General features: G+C 42.0%; 2 pseudogenes; both read left to right on the plus strand.

The window, feature by feature from the left end:
• The first annotated feature begins 9,726 nt into the window (after positions 1-9,726).
• Positions 9,727-10,782, plus strand: LOC147455669 (uncharacterized; annotated as a pseudogene).
• A 466-nt stretch (positions 10,783-11,248) lies between these two features.
• LOC147455670 (uncharacterized) lies at positions 11,249-14,440 on the plus strand (annotated as a pseudogene).
• The last annotated feature ends 489 nt before the right edge of the window (positions 14,441-14,929 follow it).

A 14,929-nucleotide genomic window follows, 5' to 3' on the forward strand; every position in this document is an offset into this window, starting at 1 on the left:
AGCCTTTGGGTGGTCACTACAATAAAAAAAAATACATATAATGTGGGTTTTGAATAGAAAAAGGGTCCCTTTTATTGGTTGAAAAACTCACAGCTAAAAGGGTTAATATATATTAATTGAATGCACGTGATATATAGATTTTATATATAGTGACTCCATTGAGACTCTAATACACTAAAACTCCTAGTTCAAGGCTTCCCTCACTACAAAGTTTCAAGATTTTTATGAATTTCCATCTCTATGATTATTTGGTGGAGCCTTCCCCTCTTGTAGAATTTGAAAATGAATCAATACCTCATGCCCATAAGTACCTCCCTTAGAGAATTTCCCTACCCAGAATCTTGTCAATTAGTTAGTGTAAATACTTAAAGACAAATAAATATTGGGGTGTCCTTGTGATATTAAATTGAGATGCTATAACTTTTATATTATTTGTCATGGGATTGAAAATTGAATCTCGGATTGGTCAAATGGGTGGATGTCGCGTGGAGAATTGTGGGTATAACATGGCTTGCAAGTGAGTGGTCAAACTTGTAGTATTAGAGGTGGTAGAGAATAGAGTTTTAGTAATGTAATGAGAAAATATTCTATAAAATGAAATGTTGAAGCTTTTGCAAAAACATAGAGCTCAAGATTTAATATTTTCTCTCTCTAGTGGATGCTAGTTTCTTCCTCCCTCTCACATAAATGGGGGTCCCCTCGAAATGCTTGCTGGTCACTCTCTCCCTACTCTCTCTATTGTACTATATGTATCCTCTCTCCATTCCACCTTCCAATTTGCATCTCCTTCTTTAATTTCACTTATCCCTCCCAAAGGCTCTTCTAGCAAAGGTTTGTTTTCCTCCTCAAGCTTACTACATTCTCCCCAATGGTAGCTTCCACCTATTGACTCTCACCATTTCTCCATGAAGCTTACTTCACACCTCTTCCTAAAGATGTAGATCTAAATCATATCCTACTTTTAAGTCTTCTCTCTTGCTTGGACTTACTTTCCTCAATAGCTTCCCAATTCCTTCTTCCCTATCTAGCTCTCAAATTGTATTTCCTCATAGCAGAACTTATTCTAAAAGATTTAATCTCTTATGATGCATTGGAGTATTGTTTGGTGAAACCATTAAGCTTATTTGGGTGCTTTGTTAGATAAGAAGTGTCCTATTTCCTATCTTCTCATAGGTATGCATACTATATTGCTAACAAGGAAGCTTGTAGGTGGAGGCTCATAAAGGTGCATGTGCTAATCATAAAGTGTTTTGTGTAGGTGGTGATGCTTCCTTTTATGGCATCGCTAAGTTCTCAATGACCTAGGAGTGTTATTGACGTAATATCTTTTCATTGGGTTATTGTTACCTACATACAATTTACATGGGTGACAATGCAACCAAGTTCAAGAGGTGTGCATGAGGTCAGAAGGAGACACGTCGCTTCTTAAGTACAGCACTAGAAGGGACGAATCATGGAGTTCAAGAAAACTTAAGATGGTGTTATGTGCATTTAAACACTCCATTTTTTGCACATTTGTATATATGGACATGACACCGTGTGTCAAAAGGGTGTGTGCACTTTTTTTGTGACATTTTTAGCTTTCTTTAGCATGCACATGCTCTGCAAGTCCCTTGAATAGCGCGGTTGTAACTTTGGGTTGTCTTTCTTTATCTTATTGTAGGGATAGCAAGAACTGCCTACATAATTTTTATGCAGTGGGATGGAGTCAACATAACAAGTACATGGAAGCTATAGGAGGTTGACAATCTCTTGGAAAACGCACTCAATCCTTATCTACTCATTGCACACTCAATTGTAAGTGAGATAGTACAACAAATCATAACACCCTCAAGAAAATCCTGACAATTCACCAAGCAAACAATTCCAATTATCACCGAACTTATAGGTCAAGTAGAAAAAGATGAATTCCAAAGATTTTGATGTATCCCCAATGTCTTCAACACCCCAAAATTGATGAGGTTTCCTATGTGCAGTAGATGAATCTGTGCTACCTAGTGCCTGCATGATCTTCCTCATGGGTTATTTGCCTTTCATATACGTAAGGATATTTTCAATGGTGTTAGCAATTGGTGGGTTGGCAACTCTAGGAAGTAGAGGATTTCCTGGGCAGTACAGAACTAGCCCACAAGAAACCTCCAACATATCTTCATGAAAATAATAATAGATAATAATAATGTCGCATATGTCAGGAGGTAAAGATGATACCCATGCTATAAAGACATAAACTTGTACCAGTCCAGAGTTGAAGGAAAAGAACTTAGGGAAATTCTAAAAAACATACCACAGTAAATTGTCCACCAATAATATAGATGTATCACATGTTGAGCTGAGGTCTTGTTTCTTGCATGCACATTTGACAAAAGGTCGGTCACTGCATGCCAACAATTTTTGAGAAACTTCTTTGAGTCTTTTACTAGGAAAATCCTTTTGTTCTAGCCAATAGAAAAAAGGAGTTAAAAGATTTGTTTGAATCCATGATGGCTTGTAAAGTTGTGTTCTTTATTATTCTACACCTTGCACTAGGAGACTGCATTGTAGGGCCAAAGAGATGATTGTAAAAGGTTCACACTGGTTGATAAGTTCAAAATTCCAAAGCTGGTTGTTGAGTTGAATCAAACCCAACTCTATTTGTCTTGGGAAATAAGAGGAAAAACGTCATAAAAGATATGTGAGATAGATTTCTCTTGTTTGGATGATGAAGTATTACCAGCAAGAGCTCAAAGGGATTCTTGCTCTTGTGGATCAAGAAGATAAAAATCTATTAGTGGGTTGATCACACTTTCATCTTGTTTTTTTCTAAAGGCAATACCAGGATGTTATTAATAAAATATAGTTTGTTTATGATAGTAGGAAGAGAGGAGAAGTATAAGTCCAAATCAACAATATCTTGTTAAAAGGAATGTTAAGGAGAAAAATGTCAAACACAGAAAGAAGGCTAGATGGATCCTTTCTAGATGAAGCAAGGATATAAATAAAATCATTTACAAAGGCAATGTTGAGAACAGATAGAGAACCACTAGATAAGGCTTCAAATTCAAATTCTAGAAGTCCTTTCTGGAACTCGGGTGCTTTGAAACAAGAAAGAATACACTATGTGGTTGTAGGTGGAATTGTTATCCCCTCTCTACTTGCATAACTAAGCTTGGTTAAGGAGGACATCCATCCTACCCCTTAGGATGAATTGATCATTAGTACTAGACCAAATTATGAATATTAGTATAATTTAATTATACAAGATCACTTGACCAAAAGTGATCGAGGAGACAATATGGTGTGCGTGTTTTTATTATGAAAATCCCCTTTGATATACAAGCTATATAACTAAATTATATGAAACAACATTAAAAATAAATATGACAAGCAGTGTAAGCGATGAGCAAGCGGCACTTTTTGATATGGCAAGCACACAAACTCGGAGATGCAGCTCTATGCAAGCAATAGCTATAAAGAACAATGATCAAAGTGCCATGCAAAAATGCAGGTTGCTATTAATAACACATCCCAGCTCACCTAAAAAAGTAACTCGGTGCATATAAAGTTATGGGCGTGCCCCCATCCGCCACAACCAACTTTGGATGAGGATAGGTGAAGACAACCACCCAATGCTTCTCCTGGTTCCATAGTTACTCCATACTTCCCAGAGAAGTAATATTGCTGGTTGTATTGGTGGCCAAGGACGTAGACCTTTTCTGTAAGCACATTATAATCAATATTCCATTCACATGTGCTAGTAATACAAACAGGTTGTCGATGGTTTGTAAAAAAAAATTGATTGCAAATGTAGGTGTCATTTTTGCGAGCAAGCTGGATCCACCAATGTAATGTGTGTGTGTGTGTGTGTCTCCCTACCACCGTGTGTGTCACACACACACACACACACACACACACAATGCTCCCACTAACAAGAAGGCAGAGGAAGAGAAAGAGTGAGGTGGGTCACTAGGACAAGGACCAAGACCAAGACTATGGTAGTTGGTGGTGATGACGCATAGGTATGGTAGGCCAAGTGATGGTGCCACGATGTTGAGAAGCAGTAACTTGGTTGTGAAACGGAGGCGAACAGGGGATGCGCACCACCCGTTGGTGGGGAGCGCTTAGTAGTAGCAGATAGGTGCTCAACACAACAAGATTACATAGGTTTGCTCGAGCCACTGAGTGTTGGTGATTGGTAGCAAGAGGGTAATGAGATAATGGCTTAGGTGGGATCAACTCTAACTGCAACTCAAGAGACTATGTATGAGTGTGTGTGTGTGTGTGTGTGTGTGTGTGTGAGAGAGAGAGAGAGAGAGAGAGAGAGAGAGAGAGAGAGAGAGAGAGAGAGAGAGAGAGAGAGAGAGAGAGAGAGAGAGAGAGAGAGAGAGAGAGAACATAATTTTTAACAGGATGTTGCATTCATCATCATTTCCCTAGCCATATAGTCATAGTTCTCATCAGATTTGGTCAAAGTCCCAAACAATTTTGCACATAGAGCCTCACTATGAATGACAAGGTCTAGAATGCCCAAACCTCCTTGTTTCTTCGGCTTCAGCTACTCTGTTTCAAGAGTCCAAGTTATAGTGCAGGGTCTAATATCCAATAACTTGAAATACACTCCTGCTTTCTGTGGAATGCGTCAAAAGATACCATCTCAGAAGCATTGAGTGTCTTTACAATTAAAAGGTAGATTGCCCAGAATTGGCATGAGTTTGGTCATGAGAGGATGGTGGATACTTGGATTATTGCTAGCACATAATGCGGGTTACTTCTAAACTTCAACATGCAGTTGATTTGGAAGATCTTGTTTCTGTGTGTCCGCGGACCACATGTACATGATAGCAAGTTTGGGCCAATATAGTTATAGGGGAGAAGTATTCCTCCAGTTGGTACTTTTAGAGAGTCTTCAATTGCGGCTTCTTTGAGACGGTGAGACGGGGATGTTGAAGGGTCTAATGCTGGGCAGCAAGGCAAGATTTACGAGGGAAAATGGAATCTAAATAGTTATGCAAATGCTAGATAGCCATCAAGCCCTAAATTTGATGAAACAAGAAAGCCATATACCTTGAAGGGCAAGAAAATGCAGATTTCTATCATCTGGAAGTGTTGGTGAACTTGATGTTACTGGACTCTACTTGGTGCTCCTTTTTATCATTTCATGACTTAGCTGTACTACTCTTTTCATTCAAATCCTTAGTCATTGTAGAGGATGACCTGTTCAGGTTTGGCATCGGCGGGATGTCCAGTTTTAGGAAGGAAGTCTATTAATATATATGTCGTGGCAGTTGTATGCTGAGTAGCCTCCCAAATCTGTGTGTATAGTCTCTTTCGGACGAACGACTATCGGCTCATCTTCTCGAATGAGAGGTTTGGGCAGGCTTTGCTTCATTCATGTTGGAGAACTGTAATGCTACTTTCGAGAAAAGAAAAGGAGCTTTCACTGCACAAGAAGTTTTGGACAAATTCTCACAATAATTCCCACATTCTGACCTACCTCAACATCATGAGCTTCTGTGAGGGAGGCATTGCATACCTAGATAGGTACGATTGGGGGCAGGGGACCACAGGCCCGGTTCCCCCCAGTTTACTTTTGACTTGGGTTGACATGCCACAGCGTCCAGTGCTAGTACTGCACAGTTTCAGTACGGTACGACATGACTAAGCCAAAGCTAGTACGATACACACATGGAAGAAAGAGAGAGGAAGACAGAGTCTAGAACAGAGCTTAGAATTCAGAAGTTGAAAAGGCCCCCTGATGGCCTGTTTGCCCCACACAAGGCTTGAACGTTTGGCCTTGGCCCATGGGCCATTGACAAATGTGGCCTAAAGAACCCATATTTGCCAAGAATGATAGCCTTCCAGCCATTGTTAAGAGTGTCAAATGTAGACATCTCTGTTCTAATTTCACATCATTACCATGTGCAATTGTATTTGAGGAAGTCCGGTTCTGTGCGTGGACCGAGACTTCGGCTTGGGATCGTTCCCTTTTCATGTACTTCAAGGCAGGTATGAAGTACTCTCCATCCTTGTTACTAAGGTTCAATAGTTGTGAAATGGAGGATTTTCTAGGCAGCATCCCTACATGCCTGCCCTGCATCCACTCTCTTCATTGACACTTCTGTTCATGTCATTCGAGATGTCATCAAGGATCCAATCCAAGGGTAGCTAGACTACTCCCAAACGGCCGTAGAAGTGTTTTAAACTTAACTTTGCTTTAGAGCCATGATTAGCTTCATAGCATCCAAGGTCAAAGGTACCAATTCCCTTGTTGTTGGTTCTGTAGTGGGTCGAAGCAGGTGGATTATACCCTATCCAGGTAGCAGAGATGTGAAACACCTCCAAGGTGGCTTTAATTACTGGAACGACCATGTCGATTTGTGTGTATCCTCCCCGTGTCACGGCCTCAAATCGGGCTTAGAGCGCTCCTCAACCCCAGAGAGCCGAACGATGCTCACTATTGCAAGCATTTGAGTATCATTGGGCAATTTTCATTGAAAGTTTGTGAAGTTTGAATTGACCACACCCTCCTGAAAAGATGAAAACCTGCATCTATCTCTGGGATCATGGATCCATTTCTAGCGATGCAGTAAATGGTATTAATAATCTACAGGGATGTATCCATATATTGAAATCTTAACAGAAGATTATTGAAATCTTGACAATGACTCTATCCTGAAAGTTGCATTGCCCAATTTGTGGGCGACGTCCATACAAAACTTAGATATGAACTACATGTTTTGTATAGAGCAGTGATGGTTAAATGGTAGGCTTGTCATGCATAGACCTATCTTCATGTTTAATTACTCCACGCACTCCCTATCAGAACGTCCATTGTGAGTATTGAGACAACTGTGGTACCATACAAGCTGAGATACAATCGGAGATATCTATATTAATTCCCATTATTAGAGATGTACAGTCTTGGTACATTGTTACATCTATAGACAAAAGAGTTTATCTGTACGCAGAGGAGCAAATCTTGGCCAAGTATGGGCAGAGCTTAATGCTTTGAATGGCAAAATATGATCAGGGGGTGATGCTCTTAGCTGAGATTGTCCATCAATAACCTCCATTTTGACAGAGAGTCCATTAGTAGCCTCCAAATAACGATGAAGATCTCTCGTACATGATAGGCTGTAAAAATGTGGCATTTGATCCTCTCTCTCTCTCACACAAGAAGTTTTGGACAAACTCACAATTATTCCCACATTGTGACTTACTTCAACATCATGAGCTTCTATGAGGGAGGCACCGCATACCTAGCTAGGTACAATTGGGGGCAGTGACCATTTGCCTCTACCAATATGAAAAGGTTGAATTGAAAAATATTATTTTTCATGCATGAACAATAAACTGTTGCGCAGGGAGTCCCGAGAAGCTTGGCGCCCATGAGACTGGAACATGGTGGTTGCGCAAAAACTTCCAACAAGTCTGCCATGGCGCCGCCTGTGTACTTATTCCTGACTCGTGACTCCTGAGAGGAATAGACTACTGCTGAGAATGAAACATATGTAGCCGTTCGTTTCTTGTGCATTGTTTTGCCCCCTCGGGCCTCGCCTCTGCTGCTCTACAGGCTCTTCGCTCAAGTGAAATACTCAGGTAATCTTCATTGGCCTCTTCCAAGTTCCCACCTGCCTATGTCTTGGATTGCATATCTGCGAAGGTGTGAGTACCTCTCTCCCTCGATCTCCACCCACACCCCACCCCCCCCCCCCCCCCCCCCCCCCCCCCCCCCCCCCCCCACCCACACACACACACACTCACTTGCAATGGGCACCTTCCATTCGTGCAGACAAAGGCAGGCAACATAGGTTTTCCAGAGCCCTCCTTTGCTAGAAGCTCACCCCTCTAAGAGAAGCATTACAAGAACTTACAGAGAAGCATTTTAAGCTAGTTAACTGGGAGAGTTGTATGTAAACTTGTAAAGCCTGTGTATTGTCAACCAAGACGCACCCAACAGGAAAAATGGTGTGCGTTCTGCTGGCTTGGGCAGGCTTTTCCTTGTCGGTTCCACTTGCCATCATGAGCTGTGAGGATGTACAGTAGATGCCATGACTATTGAAGCCTTGTTGTTAGGGCCGTCAATTGTTCGGTCTCTGAGCTAGGGAAGACCTAGACAAGATCTTTGACCAATCATTTAAAGGCATGCATAATCTTCAAGTGCTTTAAAATATTTAGCTTGAACTAATAGCTCTTAATAGCTGTGTCGTAGATGTACGTGTGTGTGTGTGTGTGTGTGTGTGAGAGAGAGAGAGAGAGAGAGAGAGAGAGAGAGAGAGAGAGAGAGAGAGAGGTTCTTTATGGTTCAGTGTATTGTGGAGATTGTCACTCAGAGAATATGCCAAATGAGCTTGTGGATGGAATAAGGTCGAGGCAGCCAGGACTCACAATGCAAATGAAGCTAGATGATTATCAAGACATGAGCCATAAAGAGTTTGAAGCACTAGCCTATAGCAACAACTGAAGGCACTGTGTGTGGTGAGGTAACAACAAATAAGCAGCTTTCTTGCAATAATGTTTTCTCTTTTGTTACCTTTCTGTTTTTAATTGGCATGTTTCTCTTTTGGTAATTGCTAATCTCTGACAAACACGGAAACAAAGATAATTGGTACGAAGCGGAAGCAAGCAGATCTATCAAAATTTTACCAAGTCACTGGATATAGAAACAACAAGAAACAAGCAGAATTGCAACAGCAGTGTGATCGTGTCATAGAAGAGATTTTTGGGGATGGACCAACAATCAGAGAAGATGATAATGAAGAAAACCAAGAAGAGCAACAAACACCAGACTCGCAACCAGTATTGAAGTCCAAGAAGCAAAGGCAATGGAGGCCAGCTTGGAAATTTGAACATCCTTGGGCATATCCAATTGTAGATGTAGGAAGGCTGAAAATTAAATGCGAGTGGTGTGCATACAGCAAAAGCAAGACTCCTTTTGCCAACAAAGGATCTTGCACAATTCAACTCCCTTCTTTAAATGAGCACAACAGATCTGATGAGCACAAAATGGCAGCTTTAAAGTGGGCAAACAAGGAAAATCGAGTTTCTATCCCTCTTACAAATTATGTTGCCAGTTTTGAGGATAAAGAGAAGGTGAGGGTCATCACTGTCATGTGGCAGGTGTATTTTGTTGTGAAATGCGTTGGACCTATGGAGCTTTTTGAAAAGCTATGCCTTCACCAAACAGAGCAAGGTCTATCTAATATGCCTAAGCATTCAGCTTATGGAACCTATTTGAATAGGATCTCCGGCATGGAATTTGTTCAAGCAATCAAAGATGTACTTTGGCATGCTTTGTGCAAAGAAGTCCAGGCAAGTCCTTGGTATTCTATGATGGTTGATGATAGCACTGACAGGGCAAAAGAAGGGCACATGATTGTCTACATAAACTACTTGAAAGACTCAGGCAGAGGTGACAATCATGTGGCCTTTGTGAGGCTCATCAAAATGGACGATGGCGGGGCAGAAGCAAAGTACGATGCTATTATCAAATTGCTCAAAGAGATGGGCCTATGCCTTCAAAGACTTGTATCTCTTGTGGCTGATGGTTGCTCAGTTATGATGGGTTGCAGAGGCGGACTCTTAGCAAGAATGAGAACAGATATTCAACATCTTCTTCCAGTGCATTATCTTGCACATTGAGAGAATCTTGCAGCAAGCCAAGGCGCTGTTGGTTCATTTCCTGAGCTTGTGAAATTGGATAAGTTATGTAGAAGCATCTATGCTTGGCTTCGTGCATCAGGAAAAAGAATGGACGACTTAAAGCTAATGGAGGGAGCTCTAGATTTGCCCGAGTTATCAATGCTGTGGATCCATTCTATGAGGTGGCTATCATGAGGTCAGGTTATGGAGCGCATGGTGAAGGTCATGCCTGCCTTTATCACAGAATTTGGAAAGGAGAGCCCAAGTATATATGATGAGCTTATGGTGTATGCAAATCAGTTTTTTATCCATCTTCTTGCTGATGTATCTACATAGCTTAATGTTTTGAATTGCCACTTTCAATCAGATGTGGTCAACATTGCTAATATATCAGGTTATGCTGATGCTACATTAAAGAACTTGGAGAAGAAGTTTCTCAGGGACTCGAGGAATTGCGGGTCAAAGCATTTACAAAAGTTTGTAGAGCAATCCAGCAACCGGGAGATCAGATTCTTTGATGTTACCGGGGACTTGCATATCCATGAGCTTAAGTTTGAAAGCATTGCAGGAAGTAGCAGAGGTGGTTCTTTCAAAGATTTTCTACAACTTGGAAAAGAGCTTGTTGGAAAAATTGTGGAGAATTTGAGGACCAGGATGCAAGAGGATATGCCTATTTTTGATTCATGTAAACTTTTCAGTCCCAAGAATTACCCAAGTGAAGAGCTAGAGATGGAGACTTGTAGCAAATTCTGGCTGGGAAAGTTGCTCAACCAATTTGGAAGCTTAGTAGGTGATGAGGAGATTTGCATGGGAGAGCTCGATTCTTTCACGGCAGTTCTAGTCAGCAATTTCAAGCATAAAAGCTTTCGAGATGCATGGCAAGTATGCAAGGATGATATGACTATGCAGGACTCCTTTTCAAACCTGATGAAGCTTTGGGGAATCCTCTCTGTAGTTCCAGTAAATTCAGCTGTAGCAGAGCGTGGATTCTCTCTTCAAAACACCATAAAAACATCTCAAAGGACGTGCATGAACATAGAAACACTTGAGAACTTTATGTTCATAGGCTTGCATGGACCACAAAATACTTCAGATGTTCCTTGGGATGATGTATTTTCTCTATGGAGCAAGAAAAGGAGCAGATCTATAAATATCTCCGCGTAGATTTCATGGTGTTTTTGATGTGGAAATTTTTGCCTGATGTACTAAAGCTCAAGGCGGTTGTACAATTACTTGCGATCTATTTGATGATGCTACACCTTGTACGTTTTGTTGAACCTAATGCTGTAAACCTGTAATTGAGCCTTCTCCCCAGCTTTGGTATCTTTTGGCATTCTCGTTGAAGCTTTTCTATCAATAAAGATCGGCATTTATGACCAAGATTAGCACTCTTTTTGCTCAATGTACTTATCCACTCTCTTTGCTCAATGTACTTATCATTGTATTAAAAGCTGGTGCTTTTGATGATGCATAAACTACTTCCGTTACAGTATAATGTCTGATGCTAAATGTGGGATACTTAGAATGTAGGTGTCTTTATGCTCATCTTTTGGCTTTTTTCATGTCATGACCTGGAAAGTATGTCTTCGGGCCTTCCTTCTTTTGGCATGCTGATCATGTAGTCTTGTTGATGGATTGTTGCTCGTGTCTCAGTGTGACGGTGGGAGATGTCGATGCTTTGATCTTTGAAGATGTGCATATGTTTGAGAAGCAGGAACACTTCAATCGAGAGCGTGTTCTAGAGCGGGTTGTGCACGCAAAAGGAGCGGACGCCCATGGTTACTTTGAGGTTACTAAGTATGCTTCAAACTCTCTCATAGTACTTCTAAAACAGATGTATCATCCTTGGTATCGATTGCCTAGTACAATTGCTCCCATGTATGGTGTAATCTTCCTCTTCAGGATTTTCCTTCACTAATACTCGCTGAATATATATCTGCCAGGGCTGTTTCTGGAATCTGACGTATGCAAAGCCAAGCTTTTCAGCGAGGTTGGCAAGTGCACTCCTGTGTTTGGGCGCTTCTCGACTGTGACTGGTGAGTCAGGATACCCAGATACCACTCGTGATCCTCGAGGCTTCTCCCTCAAATTCTACACTGAAGATGGTAACTGGGACATGGTGGGGAACAACACTCCATTTTTCGTTGTGCGTGATGCTCTCAAGTTTCCGGACTTCATTCACTCGCAAAAGAGGAATCCCCAGACACAAATGAAGGATGTCAATGCTTATTGGGACTTCTTGAGCCTTGTTCCGGAGTCTCTTCACCAGGTACAAAAGTCTAGCTCATTTGCCAAACCCCTTGACAATCAGTGTGTGCGCACGTGTGTGTGGGTGTGTCTGCGACGTTGCAAAGTCTAAGTTGGAACTTGGTTGAGACCATCTAGGGATTAATTGCTAGCATCAATCCTGACTACGCAATCGAAGACCTTTTTCAAAACATCAAGAATGGAAACTACCCTTCTTGGACCTTCTTTGTTCAAGTTATGCCTCTAGAAGATGCATTGAATTACAAGTGAGATCCATTTGACTTTACAAAGGTATGATATAAATGCATGCATTTAAACTTTCCTTGTTGATATATGCCTCATCATGTTTTATATACGAGTTAAACTTCTGGATTTGCTATTTTCGTGTCCCATATATCAATGCTCACAACAAAGATACACTTTGCAGGTTTGGCCTCACAAGGACTACCCTCTCAGGGAGGTGGGTAAGCTTGTGCTCAATAGGAACCCTACCAACTACTTCGTTGAGGTTGAGCAATCATCCTTCTCACTAGCTCACATGGTGCCCGGCATTGAGCGATTGCCAGACAGGGTTCTCCAAGCTCGTCTCTTTACTTATGATGATACTGCCAGACACAGAATTTGTACTAATTACTTACAGGTGATCCTAATGAAATACACACACATTGCAAATAACCCTCTTCTTCTTCTGGGCACAACTTTGTTGCCTCTTAAGAGAAGACTTCAAATGCACGAAACTTGTATATTTTTAAACTGTTACTTCTGTTTATATGTAGATTCCTGTCAACAGATGCCCCTTCAGAGTGCAAACCTATACATCGGATGGGCCCATGAATGTGACAGAGAATGGTGGTAGTCGGCCGAACTACTACCCCAACTCGCTCGAGGATTTGCCTCGTCCTGATCCTGCTACACCAGATGTAACTCCATACAAGTGAGCTTTCTTGTCATCCTGAGCATGATTGCATCAATGCATGTGTGTGTTGAATAGCATCAATTCATTCTTCAACTTCTCTGCCTTAAAAGTCCCAGCCGGCCTTTCTCCCTGTTGTCGGCATGAACACACTTGGATGTCTGCATCGATGCATGTGCTTGGTGCAAAGAGCGTCATGAACCAGTGACCCAATTTTACAATTTCTACTCTAGAATTTGCATATCTATGTGCATTTCATTGTCAGGTACTTGTAGTTGTTGGTATACCTTTGTTACCATGCTCTCATGAGCACTTTTGATCGTGTAGAGGTGGAAGGGCAACACATATTTTTCCCTGCATTGTGAAGATCAGAGTGGTTGATAACCTTTCCTAAGGGAAGGGCAACCATTATAGTTTCTCTTCCTTAGGATGGGCACTGGTGCCCTGCAATTTTCAAGCGTGATAGGGAGCCATCTCTAATGAAAACAAGATTTACAACACTAAAGGGATTGGCATTGGCACTTGCTCTAGGTGTAAATCTACCTCAGAGGATCCCCTCCATCTATTCAAAAATTTCCCTTTCACGCGAGGTTTAGCTGCAAAAAATTACAAATGGGTGTGAAAGACCTGGAAGATTATCTTCTACACAAACGACCTGATCCTGGCAGGGAGTTGATCTCAAAACTAAGCCATTTTGGTTTTCACTCAAATCACCAGATATTATTATTTGAAACAGACACGGAACCTTTCCGTCTTTGGCTGCTTACCTATACAAGCCCCCCCTTTTAGAGATATTGACCCCTCAAGGCACATGAAGTAGTGTTTGAGGTTGAGCCACTATAGCATCTCCAATCGAAATTGTCAGTATGGCAATTTTTTTCATAATGTAAGCTTATTGCTAAAATACTCAAATAAATGTGGAGTTTTCCTTTGCAAATACTAATTTAATTTTAACTAGAAGTTGCCAGAATATTTACTTGCGTAACTGCATTTGTCTTTGGAGATTGGAAGAGGAGAAACAAACCCCTGCCCCCCGCCTCTCTCTCTCTCTCTCTCTCTCTCTCACACACACACACACACACACACACACAAAAGACGGGGCCACAGAAAGCCAAAATCGAGCAAGTACTTGCATTTTATGGGTTTACATGCGTCCATTGACCTCGCAGACGTGCAATGTATGTACAGATACAAGTAAATGTGATGATTTTAATTTAAGGCATGTGCTATTGTCATGTATGTGTTCTGATAATCATCCACTGTCTATAGGCCTACATGTGTCTTATAACCCTCCACTACTTCTTAAAGCCCAAAAAACATATATATTTAGCTATATTATGCCCACTCATAATTTGGTTGTTCTCTTGTTTTGGCTTCAGAACGCTGGCCAGGCATGATAAGGAGAACTAGGGGGAGCAGGCGAGGCGTCGACTCCGGGCAGCATCGCCGGAGCCATGGGTGGCTTCGTGGGGTGGAAAGGGCGGCACAGAAAGGAGCAAGTTGGAAGAGGAGGAGGAGGGGGGTTGTAGGGGTGGAGGTGAGGGGGAGGGTGATGAGGTGGAGGAGGGCGCCCATGATGATGAGGAGGAGGAGGGGAGCGAGGGCGATGAGGAGGAGGGCCGTGATGAGGAAATGCGAAGCTGTGATAAGCAGCTTCCATGAACGGTGGTCGGTGCTCGGGATGTGGGGGTGGATGAGGGGGGGAAGCTGTGGGATGCGGGCCGTAGCTGCATGCTGCACAGTAAATCTGCATTTTGCTGCTACTAAGGGGGGACGCGACTAGCTCAGCTCGCATTGATTTGCTAAATCAATGAGGTACGTGTAGTATGCCTTTATAATTTGCCTTGCCTTGCCGTCCACCCCACGCCCTGGACTGTGAAGGCATCAGAAACCAGATCTGAGCTCGGGCTGCTTGACGTTGACGCCCTTCGGTTGACCTTCTGTGTCTTGTGTGTGTGTGTGTGTGAGAGAGAGAGAGAGAGAGAGAGAGAGATAGTGAGAGGTTTTTGGTCTGCTCAAAAGGAGAAGGCTTAGTGATGCCTCTCCTGGGAGGTGGTTTTAAAAAAGTGCATCATTTTTTATTGGAGATATTCATTACAAAAACTCTTGACATCGCAAGTGAATCATGGAAAGCAAACTCAATCATGGCAA

Source organism: Adiantum capillus-veneris, chromosome 6 (assembly GCF_014529385.1).
Source record: "Adiantum capillus-veneris isolate H3 chromosome 6, ASM1452938v2, whole genome shotgun sequence".
Lineage (NCBI taxonomy): Eukaryota > Viridiplantae > Streptophyta > Polypodiopsida > Polypodiales > Pteridaceae > Adiantum > Adiantum capillus-veneris.